Source organism: Panthera pardus, unplaced genomic scaffold (genome assembly GCF_024362965.1).
Source record: "Panthera pardus isolate Hobbes unplaced genomic scaffold, ASM2436296v1 HiC_scaffold_10, whole genome shotgun sequence".
NCBI classification, from domain to species: Eukaryota; Metazoa; Chordata; class Mammalia; order Carnivora; family Felidae; genus Panthera; species Panthera pardus.
The window spans coordinates 82,070,603-82,085,624 of record NW_026526655.1 but is presented as its reverse complement, the minus strand read 5'-3'; the positions used below and the strand labels follow the sequence as shown (position 1 = coordinate 82,085,624).

Here is a 15,022-nt window from a genome sequence, read left to right as displayed (position 1 = left end):
TAAGAAAGTTATTTAAAATATCTCCTACTTTCCAATGTCTCCCATCTTCAAGCCAAACTCTTTATTGCTGCTGCTAGTTACCTTTCTAAAATGTGAGTTTGATCAGTCACTCTCCTACTTAAAATCTTTGAGTGGCAGGGTGCCTGGGTGGCTCAGTCGGCTAAGCATCCAACTTGGGCTCAGGTCATGATCTCATGGTTCGTGACTTATGCCCCATGTCAGGCTCTGTGCTGACAGCTCAGAGCCTGGAGCCTGCTTCGGATTCTGTGTCTCCCTCCCTCTCCCTCCCTCTCCCTCCCTCTCTCTCTCTCTCTCTCTCTCTCTCTCTCTACCCCTCCCCTGCTCACACTCTGTCTCTCTCTGTCTCAAAAATAAATAGACATTAAAAAAAATTTTTTTTGAGTGGCTTCCAGTGGCTAGCTGCATGAAGTCCAGATACTTTATGGTGGTAAATAGGGTCTTTCTTCCATGCCTGTTTTCTCAGCTTCCTTTCTCATCACTCTCTCCTCCCATTTAGTCACCATAAACTCCAACCGTACTGACCTTTTTGCAATTTGCAACAAATACATCATGCTTATACACTCCTTCGGGACTGGCTTTCATCCCTCACTTCTCCCAGTATATTCCTTTTATAGTTATTCTCATTTCATCTGGTCAAACCAAAAGACCCTAGACTCATCTTTGATTCCTCTCTACTTCCTCGACTCTATGCATCTATCTCCGCTGTCACCACCCTAGTCTAAACCACCATCATCTCACATAGACTACTGCAATGGCCTCCTAACTGGTCTGTCTGCCTCCATTCTGGACCACTCCATAGTAGAGTGACACTTAAAGTGAAATTGTGATGGTTATTCTGAATAGAACTACCAATGCCTTACCATTGAACTAAGACTCAAATCTGAAGTACTCACAATGCCTATAAGTCTACAAGATCTCTGCTCTCTACCCACTTCACCAACTTCACCTGAGATTATTCCCCCATCTCACAGTATATTAGCTGTCTATAATTGTGTAACAATTATTACCCCAGGCTTAGTGGCTTAAAACAACAAATATTTATTATCCCACAGTTTCTTTGGGTCAAGGATTTGGGACTGGCATAGCTAGTTGGTTTTGCCTCAGGACTTCTATTGAGGTTGCAGGCAAGATGTCGGCCAGGGCAGCAGCCCCAGTTAATTCAAGGTTTGGGGCTCGAGGATCAGATTCCAAGGTGTCTCATTCACATGTTGGCAAGAGGTTTCAGTTCCTTATCATGTGGGCCTCTCCATAAGGGTGGTGAGTGTCCTCACAATACCTGGCTTCCCTTAGAGTGAGTGATCCCAGAGAGAAGTAGGATAAAGCTACAATGCCTTTTATGGCCTATGAATTCAGGTTTATTGAGGAATAATTTACATACAATAAAATTCACCATTTTAAAATGTATAATGTGTTGAGTTTTGGCAGATGTATAACATAATGTAACCATCACAATTGGGCTATAGGTCATTTCTATCACCCCAGCAAGTTCTCGTGTGTCTTTATAATCTGTCTCCCCCCACCACCACCTTTACTACAGCCTGTGGCAAACACTCATTTGATTCCTGTCTCTGTACTTTTGTCTTTTCCAGATTGTCATGAAATGGTATAATACAATATGTAGGGTTTGTGTCTGGCTTCTTTCACTTCATGTAATGCTTTTGAGATTCTTCTGTTGTATGTATTATTGCTTTTTATTGATGAGTAGTATTTCATTGTATAGATGTGCTATAATTTGTGTATCTGTTTACCAATTGATAGACATTTAAGTAGTTCCCAGTTTGGAGCTATTTATGATAAAGCTGTCATAAGCATTCAAAAAAATAAAAATAAATACATCAATAATACGATTATATTTTTACTTCTTGATTTTTTTCAGCTTTGCATATAATCTATTAATTTCCCAGTATGGAAACAGTAAAGTTAAAAGTAAAGTAAAGTAAAGTAAAACTTTAACAGTAAAGTTAAAGTTTTTATATCCCCACCCCATCACCACAAATACTTCATCTTCTCAATACAATTATATCATGATTTTGATGTTTAAGATTTCATTAAACACATTTATATCTTTGTAAACTTAATTCATGGCCGAACCACATCATGTTTCCAATTGTCTGTTTTCCCTAAAATTAATGATTGTCTCATTTTTCTTTTGCTTGATCTTATGTACTTGTTTCTGATTCAACAGCAACCTCTGTTCCCACGTGGTATGGATTACTTTTCACTATCACCTTTGGACTTCTTGTGTCCCTGTTTTGAGTTGAAACTCTTGTTTTTAATGTCTTTTCCTTCTTCATTTACTCTCCCATTTTGAAGAAGCACATCTACCAATAGTTTTGGTCTTGCCTGTCTGAATATGTCTTTCTGCTTTACTGATATTTGATTGATATTTAGCTAAATACAGAATTCTGGTTTGGAATTTATTTTCTCAGAATTTTTATGGTCTATCTCTATTGTCTTTTAGTTTCAGTGTTGAAAAGTTGAGAGACATTCTACTTTCTGTTTTATATATTTTTCCTTTCCGGGAGCTTTTATAATTTTCTGTTTGTCACAGAGTTCTAAAATTTTGTTATGATGTGATCTGTTGGAGATCTGTTTTCATTCAGGCACTCAGTGACCCCTTTTAAAGTAGAAATTTATGCTCTTTAATTTAGGAAATTTTTCATAAGTTATTTCTTTGATGATTTTTTTCTCAATTTTCTTTTCTCTTTTTCTGTTAGTTGAATGTTGAACATCCTAGACTGCTCTTCTAATCTTCATATCCTTTCTCTCCTATGTTCTTTCTCTTAATCTCTTTACTTCCTGGGAGATTTTCCAACCTTTCTGTTGAGGCTTCCATTTCTATCATGATTTTGTTTCCCAGCAGTAGTTTCTTGTTTCCAGGATTTTTTTTTCTTTTCTTTTTTTAAAACAATGTGTTTTGGGGGCACCTGGGTGGCTCAGCCAGTTAACTCTCTGGCTTTCAGTGTCAGCTCAGGTCATGATCTCACGATTCATGGGTTCAAGCCCTACATCGAACTCTGTGCTGAGAGTGAGGAGCCTACTTAGAATTCTCTCTCTCTCCTCCTTCCGCCCTGCCCTGCTGTCTCTCTCACTCACTCTCTCTCAAAATAAATAAATAAACTTAAAAAATAAATAAATAAAGCAGTGTGTTTTTGTTTCATGGATGCAGTTCTTCTCTTATCTCTTTAAAGATAGGGTTCTGTTTTTTTAATTCTCTTTCCTTTTTCTATTTTCTGTTTTGGCTTTGGTTTTGGTTTGGTTTTGTTTTAGTCTCCATCTTTCATGTTAGGAGCTTTCCCCAGATGTCTAGCGGTCATTGGCTGTCCCGGTTCATATTTCAGATAGTAAGAAAGGGGGATGCCAGGATAACACATAACTGGAGCTTAATGACTATGAATTCCCTAGATCTGAATATGCTTCTTTGTTCAGGAACCTCCAATATCATTTCATTGAGCACCATTTTTTTAAATTCCAGTTATATTCACCAAAGGAGACTCTTCCACTCTCCAGTTTTATGATGGGCTACTAGCATTCTGCAAACCCAGTAGAAGAGGACTTGGGAGCCTTAATATTTATCATATAAAATTTCATTTAATTCTGTTTTAAATACAGTACTCTACCCTCCAGAATTCTTCAAAATTTCCCAGTTTGGGGAATCTTCTGTTTTATACACTTCAAAGAGTAAATATTTACTCTTCTTCCAGGGTGAGAGAGGGAGGCGTACTTGTTCAGTTGTGAATGGTAGAGAGACAATGCAAAAGACTAATTCTTAAATAGATTTCTAACTAGGTTTGCTCTTACTTAACTCATTTCCACAAGTTTGGGTGCCACCAGTTCCCAAGTTTTTGTGGAAACTGTAGTACAAATGAAATTGCTTCCTGCCTTTACCTACTACCTAAAATGAATTGCTTGTTTGAATCAGCTGTCAGTCAGCTACCATCCTTCTGTCGTCTAGCTTCCAAATTTTTGTTACTGTGATTCATCTCTCACTCTCCTTTTCTTCATTCATTTATGCTTTTTAATAAAAATTTTAATACTAAATTGTATTTTAGTACAGTTTTAAAAAGGAATGTAGTTAAATGTGTATGTTCAATCTACCTCTTTAATCAGAAATCAATATTGTTTTTATTATCCACCAAGTAGTTTCTTTTTAACATTTGTTAGATTTAAGATAAATACCTTTTTTAAAAAAGATAATATCTATTTGGGGGAAATGGGAAATAACTATATCTAATCCTTATCCTCAGTCTTAGGGTATATTTGAGAGGAGTGCTGTTTATGTTTGTATTTTATATTTAAATGCTTTTATTATGACAGAGACTTGCTTCCTTCATGGCATATGGGGATGTTTATTACTCCATCAGCCTGATAACAGTAACTAGGAGCCTTATTTTACACAGCTCAATCTTGTATATTAATGACATATGACACGATGATCAAATTTTCCAGGGGCGCCTGGGTGGCTCGGTTGGTTACGCGTTCAACTTCAGTTCAGGCCATAATCTCGTGGTTCGTGGGTTCGAGCCCCACATCGGGCTCTGTACTGACAGCTCAGAGCCTAGAGCCTGCTTCAGATTCTGTCTCCCTCTCTCTCTCTCTGCTCCTACCCCGCTTGCTGTCTCTCTCTCTCTCAAAAATAATAAACATTAAAAGAATAAAAAAATTTTAAAAAGATGGTCAAATTTTCCAAATCAAAATCTGGGCAACATAGTTTTAACTTTAGAGAAATTAAGTCCACCAACCATGGGCCAAACAATGTGTTATACTTAATACATGTATGTCACTGTCCCCATGACCATTTCCACAGATAAAGGAAGAATTAATCTTACCAATTGGTAGTTGGTTGGTTACTTCTGAAGTAAAATTGAATCAATTTAGGCTTTAAACCAAGATTTTTACCCTTAGTTTAGAAGGATTTTCTCCTTCCCTTCTACTTCTCCAGGTTCCAGGGAGGCTCATACCTTCCTGTCATCAATGGATGAGTGTGGCTTTCCATACCCCTCTCTCTGCTTGCTTGTCTCCTCTGAGTTATTGCTTGACCCTTGACATTTCGGCACCATGTACCACATTCCACCAAGACATAATTCCTCTTGCTTGGCCTCTGGACTTCATATACGGGATCTACTGCCATAATTCTTGCCACAGTCTCCAGTTGTAAGGACCCTGTACTCTTTGCCCTGTTTCTTCAAACCTCAGTCTCCTTTATGTCTGCCAACTCAGTGTTAGCCACTTTTGCACCACTCTCATGGCAGAGGCTTCAATAACTTTTCAGATGCTCTGCCACAATACACTGGCATGCTTAGAATCCAAAGAAGTCTCCAAGAAAATCCTCCCAGGTACATTCCTTAGTTATTATCTTCAGTACTCTACACTTAGACATCTCAATGCTCCTTTCCTCCTGGTGGCCAGTACCTTATTTGCTTTGCTTAAGAAAACATCTGCGGGGCGCCTGGGTGGCTCAGTCGGTTAAGCGTCTGACTTCACCTCAGGTCATGATCTCGCGGTCCGTGGGTTTGAACCCCGCGTCAGGCTCTGCGCTCACAGCTCAGAGCCTGGAGCCTGCTTCAGATTCTGTCTCTCCCTCTCTCTGTGCCCTTCCCCCGCTCATGCTCTGTTTCTTTCAAAAATAAATAAATGTTAAAAAAATTTAAAAAATAAAATAAAATAAAAGTAACTCTATAGGTACCGAGATGATCAATTGACAAAACATACTATGAAGAAAGCAAGCTGTAAAAGAGTGTATAACCTGCTCTGCTTCTGTAAATACAACTGTAGATTCGCAATGCATTAAACATTTCTGGAGGAATACATGAATCTGTTAACAGAGATTGCCTCTGAGGAGGGAAAACAGTCTTGTCTTGGGGACAAGAGTGGAAGAGAAATTTTCACTGCCTCTTTGTACCTTTCAAATTCTACATCATGAAAATAGCCTATTCAAAAATAAGTAAAAGTTGATCATAAAACATTTATAATTTGGCTTTTTCAACCTGCCAGGCTTCAGATGATCTGATTCTCAGCCACAGACAGAAAGTAGCTCTTTTGGCAAAGCTATCTTTTTTTTCCCTTCTCTGCTTCCTGATGTGCCTCTCTTTCTTGTGGAACCTTACTAAAGGCAGCATGAAGCAGCAGTGACCTGCTCTAACATTCTGAAAATTTCCCCTCCGTTAGAAAGAAGAATACTTCAGTAGGAAGATGGTCAGAGTCTCAAATATAACAGATAAGTAGTTTAGCTACATACCTTCATTTGCTAACTTGCCAGACTGAGTTCACCTGACCTCTTTGGCTAAGCCATATCTGCATTTTAGGGTTTGTTACTTGCAGGAATTTTTGTCATCTTCAGGCCTATCACACTGAATAGGTATTTAACACATCGTGATGAATATAAATGAATTAATGAATAATTTTATCTGCAGGTACAAACCACCTAAGTTAATTTTAAATTTATTAACCGATAGAGATTTTTGAAGTCTGCAGTTTAGATTTCCCAGTTGTCCAGTAATTACAGCTGTCTTTTTTTCTCCAATCCAAGATCCAATTAAGGATCATGCATTTTATTCACTTGTCATATCCACTTAATCTCCTTTAATCTAAAAAAAATTCCCAGCCTCTTTGTGTCATGTCACTGATATTTTTTAAGTCTGGGCCAATGTTTGCAACATGTCCTTTAATTTAGATTTTTTTTCTAAAAATTTATTTTATTATTAGATTCAGATTGAATATTCTTGGCAAGAATACTTCATTGGTGATGCCGTGCCTTCTCAAGGTATCATACCAAGAATATGAGGAAATTGGTTTTCCTACCAATGTTTCTACAGTAACACTATAGAAAAGCATATCATACAACTATGGCTTAATGAAAGGTCCAATATGAGTTTTTAATTCTCCTTGCTTTAATTTTATAGTAATCAGATAATGTCTAAGTGGTTCAGTACTTACACAGACCAGATATTAGTACATACTATTTTATTCAATGGATATCATTTGGGGAGGGGGTGGAGAGAGAAGGGGTTCTCTTTTAAATTGATCAGTTGTTTGTGAGTTTGTTTGTATCAGTTTAGGGAGTTGATAAAATCAAGTTTCTGGTATGCAAGCTGAGGGCTAGCTTGTAATAATAACAATACTTTACAGGATTGAGATGAGAATTACTTGAGATGTTAACAGAAGTAAAATATCACCAATAGCAATGTGCTCTGTGGAGGGTCTCTATTAATACAATCAATCCCACTCAGGTATTTATTTGTAGAAACCACGTATGTAGCAACAGTATCTGGCACTGTTATGAATACTTTATGAATATTAATCTTTATAGTTGGTTATATCCTTATCCCTATTTACAGATGAGGAAACTGAGGCTTGGAGAAGATAAGTAACTTTTCCAAGGTCATAAAGAGACAAAGTGGTAATATTTCTAACTGTTTACCTGTGAGATCACACCTGGAAACAAGCAGCCTGTATAGCTCCAAGCTATACTTAAGGATGATTTTCATTCAGCTGCTCCTTTAAATAAATTTGTGTATTTATGTTATTTGTGTTACAGAGAGAAGAGGTACTCCCTTATAGGGACTCATAAAGGCATAGAGCATCTAGAGATTTACTGCCTCCATTACGCTGCTGGCTCTCACAGCACTTGTTATGTTTTTATCAGTTTCTCTCCAGAAGGTAGGAATTGTGTTTTTTCTGTATGAATTCTTTATATAATTATAGTTTTCTTGATTGTGAACTTAATTTTTGTTAAATATGAAAAGCATCTGACACCTAAAGAATAAAATGCCAGATGTCTCCAGTTAAGACGTATAAACACATTGCCTTTAAAAAATATTTCTGTTATAAAATTAATAGATGTTCATTAAGAAAAAAAGAAAAGACAAACAGAAAAGTATAGTAATCTATCACCTTGTGATAACTACTCTTTATATTTTGTTGTATGTCTTTCTGAATTCATTGATATATTTGTATACAATGTATAATATATGTGTCCATATAATATTATGATTAGGATTGGTAACAATAGGATATAAATGTTCTTTGGCTAGATTGCTTCTTTACTTAGCAACTTATTGCCTTACGTGTAATGTCAGTAAATATCATCTGCATTTCCATTATTAATGGTTATATAATATTCCAGTTTAAGAACATAACATAAATTATGTAACCACTTTCCAATTATTGAGTATATGGAATCTTTCCAGGTTTTTTCCTGTGTTAAATATGACTTCAGTGAACATTCTTGTACATACATGTTTGCATTTGTGTCTAGTGATTTTTTAGGACAGTTTCCAAAAAAGTAAGTGTTGCAGACTCTTAGTTCCTAAGCATACTCTCTGATAAGAGGATTCCATGGCCTATTACATAAAGAACCACTGTTCACCATCTTGGAGAATACCTATGTATAGTAGTAACAAAGGTCTGAGAAATCAAACTTATTTGACTATAGAATGTTTTCTTAAGATAACATCTGTCTACAGGATGGAGAAATTGTGGTGTATGGGGGCAGGGGACAATATGGGAAATTGCTATACTTAACACTCAGTTTTGCTGTGAGCCTAAAACTTCTCTGAAAAATAAATTTTATTAAAAAAAAAGGGAAAGAAAAGTTTTTGAATGCCATTGTATACATTTACATTTAAAATTAAATTTAGACTTTTACATACACACACACAAAATAACATCAGAACGTATCAACATCCCACTGAACACTTTGGAAAATGCTAGCTTATGGTATATTCTTTTAAGGGGAAATATATGGAAAGGCTCTACCAATTTGCATTTCCACCAACAGTGCATCAGAGTGCCACTTTCTCCGTAATTTTGCCATTGGTATTAACCAATGCCATTGGTATTCAATTTAAATAAATCTGAAATGAGAAAAGTATATGGCATTCTAATTTTCATTTATTTGATTACTAATAAAATGTATATCTTTGCATATTGTTATTTGTCTTTTATATTTCTTTCATGCCTATGTCACTTATGCCCCATTCCAAATTATTCTTGGTGGTCTTTGAGGCTTTTTCTTTATTGATAAGAATGAAGAATCATATTAAGACTATCAACACTACAAATCACATGTGATACAATTATGTTTTCTTATTTTTTCATTTTTTAATATTTTGATATGATGCTTTGTTTTTATTTTGTGTACTTCATTTTTGCCATATAAGTTAACATTTTTGAATAAAACTTTACATATGCCTCTCCAAAAACATAACAAATTTTTGTTTAATCCTTGGATTACATAGAACACGAAATTTTACATATTATATGTAATTAATATCGGATTCACTTTTAAAGTATCAGTTCAGAAGAAAGCAATACCTTCTTAGGGGCTTCTGTAGAGTTTGATTGTGAATATGATACTTCATCATAGGAAATTGGGAAAATACCCCATGATTCCTAGGGCTAGTAGGGGTACAGAATATCATCAGATGTAGTTCTTTTTTTTTTTTTTTTTTTTTTTTTTTTTTAGATGTAGTTCTTAATCAAAGAAGAAAAGTTAGTCTCAACCAGAAAAAGAATTGTCCATGCACATTAAAAACAGAAAAGGAAAATAAGTCTGAACCTTAGCCATAGCTAAATAAAATTATGTAAGTTTTTACAGTTAAGAAAGATCTTTGGATTAATATTGTCAGATTATTTCATTTTATAAAGGAGAAAACAAAAGAAAAAAGAGTTTAACTCAAGTTTGTCCAAAGTCAAGCAAATGTGTTTTGTTTTCTCAGGAGACCTTTAAGAAGTAAAGAAAAGGTTCTAAAAAGTTTTCATTATTAACAATAACTAACATTTATGAGTACTTATTAAGTACCAGACAATCTACTAAATACTTTAAGTCATTTGTCTCACTTATCTTCACAATATACTTTGAAGTAACAACTATTATTATCCCCTTTATAGAGATAAGGAATCTGACTCTAGTCTAGGCAGTCTGAGACTTAACAGCCCTCACTCTTAAGTGCTGTTTTTAAGAGAGGATACTCTTAAGTGTTATCATCAGTAAGAAATTATATGTCAGTATTAAATAAAGTAGACTTAGTGGAAGAACACAGAGAGGATTGCAATGGCCAATCCTAGAAATAAGCAAGAGTGGAACATTTTGGCAGGATAGATAGCAAGAAGTATTTTTTACATCCTAAGTAAAAAAAAAAAAAGTGAAAGGTTAATTAAAGAAATTTGTGGTATGGCTTGACTCTAGCTTATTCCCTGATTTTCAGAGGATATTGCATCCTTCAATTCATCTTTGCATTTATAAAAATTATTTTGGCTTTTCAAATTGAAAATGGCTTATGAGAACTGAATTACAAAATTCTAAATTTACAGAACTCTTCTCCATTATCACTGCTTTTCATATCCCCTTAAGGACTTTACATTTTTAGTTGCATGTATTACGCAATGTAGTCCTTAGGCATTTTTGCTATTAAAATATCTTTTTTATAAATTAGTAAAGAAAGCAACACTCAAAACAGATGGACTATTGCTCTAGGTTTTAATGCTTGCTATAGTTGATATCTAAAGGTGGTCATGAATTAAACAAAAAAATGAAATCACAAAAGAAGAAAAGATTTTCAAAAATGAATTTGCAAGTTTAGTTCTAAATAGCAATCACAATTTTAGCTCGAGGCTTTTCTGGGGGATTGTGAATAATGATTAGGTGAGATTATAGGCCCCAGGCAAAGCCTCGGGACTTTAGTCTTCCTAGCCAGTCATTTATCCTCAAAAAAACGGTCCTCAGGTTGTACACAGTATTGGTTGAAATACCAGAGGGAATCAAACCTGAGTCTGTCATTTTATCCCGAGGGTCGTATCAGGAGTCTGAAGCTTAGATGGTGAGATAAATGTTTACCAAAATGAAAACCCTTGGTAGGCTTTTCAGTTACTGTTGCTTTATTTTATTTTTACTGCTTTGGGGTATGTATTTTTATTTACCTGCAGAAGGAATTATGTATAAAAAATTATAACTCTAAGAAAGTAATATCACTATTGAAAATTGTTTTCAACTCTGCAGAGCATCTATTTGAGGGAAATAGGTAAGATTTTTTTAAGATAAAAAATTCAACCTCTCATTTTTATTAGATTTTCTTGGAAATTTGTGTTTGAGAGAATTCTGATTTACTATACTTTGCTAAAGTATTCTTCTAGCCTGATCTTATCATGTAAAATTATGAGTTGGTGGGTGTGGATATTTTGAAAGCCCTGAAGTCTTGATTTCATGGATAATTTTGTATTTTCAGTTACCAAAACTTCGGTTCTCCTCGGTCTTTACAGCTATTTGCTCTTTTCCTAAACCCTTGTGAGTTAAGTTGTTAAAATGGCATCCACAACTTTTAAAAACATATTTACATTAGAGATAGTAAAAGGGAGGAAATTAACAAAACAAAATATTTACCTAATTCATCCAGTGTATGAAATAATAATGATGATGATAATAGTAATTATAAAAATGGTAGTGTAGGAGTAATTATCTGATAACATGAAGGATGTTATTACTGTGTGGCAGGCACTATTCTAACTCATAACTCCCATTATTATTCCTATTTTTAAAATGAAGAAACTGAGTCAATCAGAGACTAATCAGTAGTAAATCTAGGATCAGAAAAGTGAACAAGGACTTGAGAGAACCACAGTAGAAAATTCTGAGTCCTTCAGAGTCTCACATCAGTGAATACAAGGCTTGGTGCTGGGAATATATAGCAGTAAACGAGGTAGACACAGTTCCTGATTTCATTAAATGTAAATTTACACAATTATTTAGTTTGTTTCCATATTACAAAGTGATGGGAGAATATACATAGGCACCGCATATTGCCTGGAGAATCAGGCAGAGTCCCTGAAGAAGGAGTGTTTCAGCTGGGAGCTAAGGGATGAGAAGATTCACGCCGGCAGCAGAATTGGGGAATTGGAGACCAAGGGGGCCACACAATGATTTTGGTGGGCCCTAGACACTTTTGCTTTTGTGGGTCCCTTCCTCCATAAACAATATTAAAAATTGAGATTTGCATTTATACTGGTATAGAGAGAAGTATGTTAATATTGTATATTAAAATATTTTCTTTGACCTAAAAGGGTTTTTTCCCCTTATTTTAAAAGAAAGCTTTTTTGTGGACCCCTAAGAGTATTATTGTGAGCCCTAGGCTCTTGTACCTACTAGACCGGATGGGTAAGTCAGTCCAGGAGTGGGAATATTGGGCCAGAAACATTTCAGATGGAGGGAATAGCATAGACAGAGGCTTCAGAAGCTTAGAGGGCCTTGCCTGCTCAGGAAGGGCCTGAAGGGAGGTGTGGCTAGAGCAGAGTGTGGGGGAGGGAGAAAGAGGTGAGGCTGGTGAGAGAGGAAGGGCCCCCGGAGGCCTTGTTTCGGATTTTGATATTAATCCTACGAGTAATGGGAGACCTCCAAAGGGTGTGTGTGTGTGTGTGTGTGTGTGTGTGTGTGTGTGTGTGTGTGGCAGGGGGGGTGGGGGGGTGAGTGGTTTAAATCAAATTTGTGCACATGGTTAAAATCAACAGTTCTGTGATCCAATTTCTCCCACTTTTATGCCTCACCTCTCTTTCCACTTTTCCTTCTGATATCTTCATTTATTCAGGTCAATGTCATTTGCTTTCACCTCAGATTTTTTATTTGTCACTTTTAGGTATCATCTATTATCATACACATAAATAAAAGAGGCATTATACATTCACTCACTCACTCTACCCTACCTCTACCTTTTCTCTTTTGTTCCTCAGTTAGTTTTATCTTTCTTTGATTTCTCTGTTGTAACTGTGGATAATAAACCAGTACCTTTAACCATAGATGCTGCTTTGGGATTGTCCCCTGTTGTCAGACAAGGACATTAGTGCACCCACCTTCTCTGTGATTCCGTCCTCAGTTCTTTCACTTTTGTATCTCTAAAATTGATGCCATTTATATCTATTTTATAACCAAAATCAAGTATTTACATTATTGTGTGGAAAGGCTCTTTGCATTTGCTGCGTCCTCCACCTGAACATCCATTACCCAGATGACTGCACTGTCTGATCTTTTTCTTCCTTAAATACTCAAACCAACTGGCAGCCAGTCAGTAGGGCCATTCCTGGACATCTTATTGGAAATAGCATCTCCCCTACCTGGAATTCTTTTTTTTTTTTTAAGTTTATTTATTTTGAGAGAGAGAGAGAGGAGGGGAGGGACAGAGAGAGGAGGGACAGAGAATCCAGAGCAGGCTCTGTGCTGACAGCAGACAGACCGATGTGGGTCTTGAACTCACAAACCATGAGATCATGACCTAAGCCAAATGCAAATGCTTAACCAGCTGAACTACCCAGGTGCCCCTCTATGTGAGATTCTTACTGTACTTTTCCCGTTATGTTTTTCTCCATAGCACTTATTGTTAAACAAATTATATATCTTACCTCATTGAACTTTTCATTCTCCCCATTCTTGACTATAGCTTCAAGAAGGCAAGGAATACCATCTACTTCTGCTAATTTGTTTGATATTTTTGTTTGATATTTTTGTTTGTTGTTTGCTCCCTCACTATATTCCCGATAGCTAAAACAGTGCCTGATAACAGAATCATTTTAGTTAGTGACTGATTATAGTCCCAAATAGTCTTCTTTGGTTATATGTCCTGACTTAGGCAATTTTTCACTTTTCTTAAAATTTTTCATTTGCTTTTGTTTTTCGTACATTATTTTTCTTTATCATATCCCCGATTCTTTCTGACTCTCCATTATATATAACATGCTGTGATCTCTCTCTCTGGTTTTATTCTTTTCCCTTCGAAATGCTCTTCTGGAGCCTTATTACATCCTCTGGCTACACAGCTGTCATCCTTGGGCTTCTCCTTCCTGTTCTTCCCATTGGCATGATGACAGACAACCCACATTTTTCTCTATTTCATTGTACATCTTCCTTTAATGAAGCATATCCCTCAGCCACTTTCAATGAAAAAATATTTGAATGATAAATTTTTTGAACTTTCACATATTTGAAATGTTGTTTATTTTATTCTCATTAGAGGTGTATCCAGGTCCTAACGTCAGAAGGTACAGGCCTGGGGGTCGGCCTCACTGGGGGAAAGGGGAGAGGTGGGTGTGTGTGCATCAGTATCGGAAAGGAAGAAAACACATTAAAAGGTGCCACGTTTTGGGTGCTTGGGTGGCCCAGTCAGTTAAGCGTCCAACTTCTGCTCAGGTCATGGTCTCATGGTTCGTGAATTCGAGCCCCGCATCAGGCTCTGTGCTGTCAGTGCAGAGCCCGGTTCGGATCCTCTTGTCTCCCTGTCACTCTGCCACTCCCCCTGCTTGTCTATTAAAAATAAATAAACATTTTTTTTAAGTGCCACAGTTTTGATTGCCTGGTCCACATGAGATACTATATAAAAACTGACATTTTGTGCCTCTTCTGCTAACTTCCTTTTATAAAAGTCTCAACAATCATTGTGTTAAACTTGTAGAAAAGGCACCACCTTTAAAGAATATGCTGAAGAGAAGCACTTGCTGCCTAACTGCTTCCGTCTGAATTCTAGTTTCTCTGGAATGCTAGAGCACTAATCATTTTCTCCCTGAGCTTGGAAAGTTTTCTAAAATTCATTAACACCAGCCTAAGCCTGCAGCTCGTTTTCCCTCTGGCAACTTTCAGGCCCTATCTTGGTTTTCCTTGGTGCTTTTCAATTCCTGATGATGTGTCTTGGCTTTTTTCTGTCCATATTTTACTGTTGAATTCAGTGAGCATTTTCATCTAAGGAGTTTCATTCCTAGAAAGTTATCTTGCATTATTTCTTTAGTAATTTCCTCCCTTCCTTCTTTATTGTTTTTCTTCTTTCTGTAATATCTGTCATTCTATGAAGGACTACGTAGCTGAACATCTAATGATCATCTTTCTTATGATACTTTCTGTTTATTTTCAAATCTGTTTCCATTTGCAGTGCTCTTCATTCTAAAACAAAACCCCCCAAAAAGAGATTTGTAGGAAGGTTGAAATTTAAAATTTTGTTTTATTTTTTGAGTCTTTCATATTCTCTGG

General features: G+C 36.2%; 1 protein-coding gene across 5 annotated transcripts in view; it reads left to right on the top strand.

Annotated features, from left to right (window-relative positions):
* Positions 1–15,022, top strand: part of MBD5 (methyl-CpG binding domain protein 5) — a 445,631-nt gene that overhangs the window by 295,260 nt on the left and 135,349 nt on the right. For 4 of the 5 annotated variants that reach the window (XM_053908981.1, XM_053908982.1, XM_053908975.1 and 1 more), the window contains exon 3: positions 7,559–7,680. The gene's annotated coding sequence lies outside the window, so the exon portion shown is untranslated. Of the gene's footprint in view, positions 1–6,189; positions 6,785–7,558; positions 7,681–15,022 lie in introns of those variants that run through there. The other variant, XM_019455590.2, reaches the window with a different exon arrangement.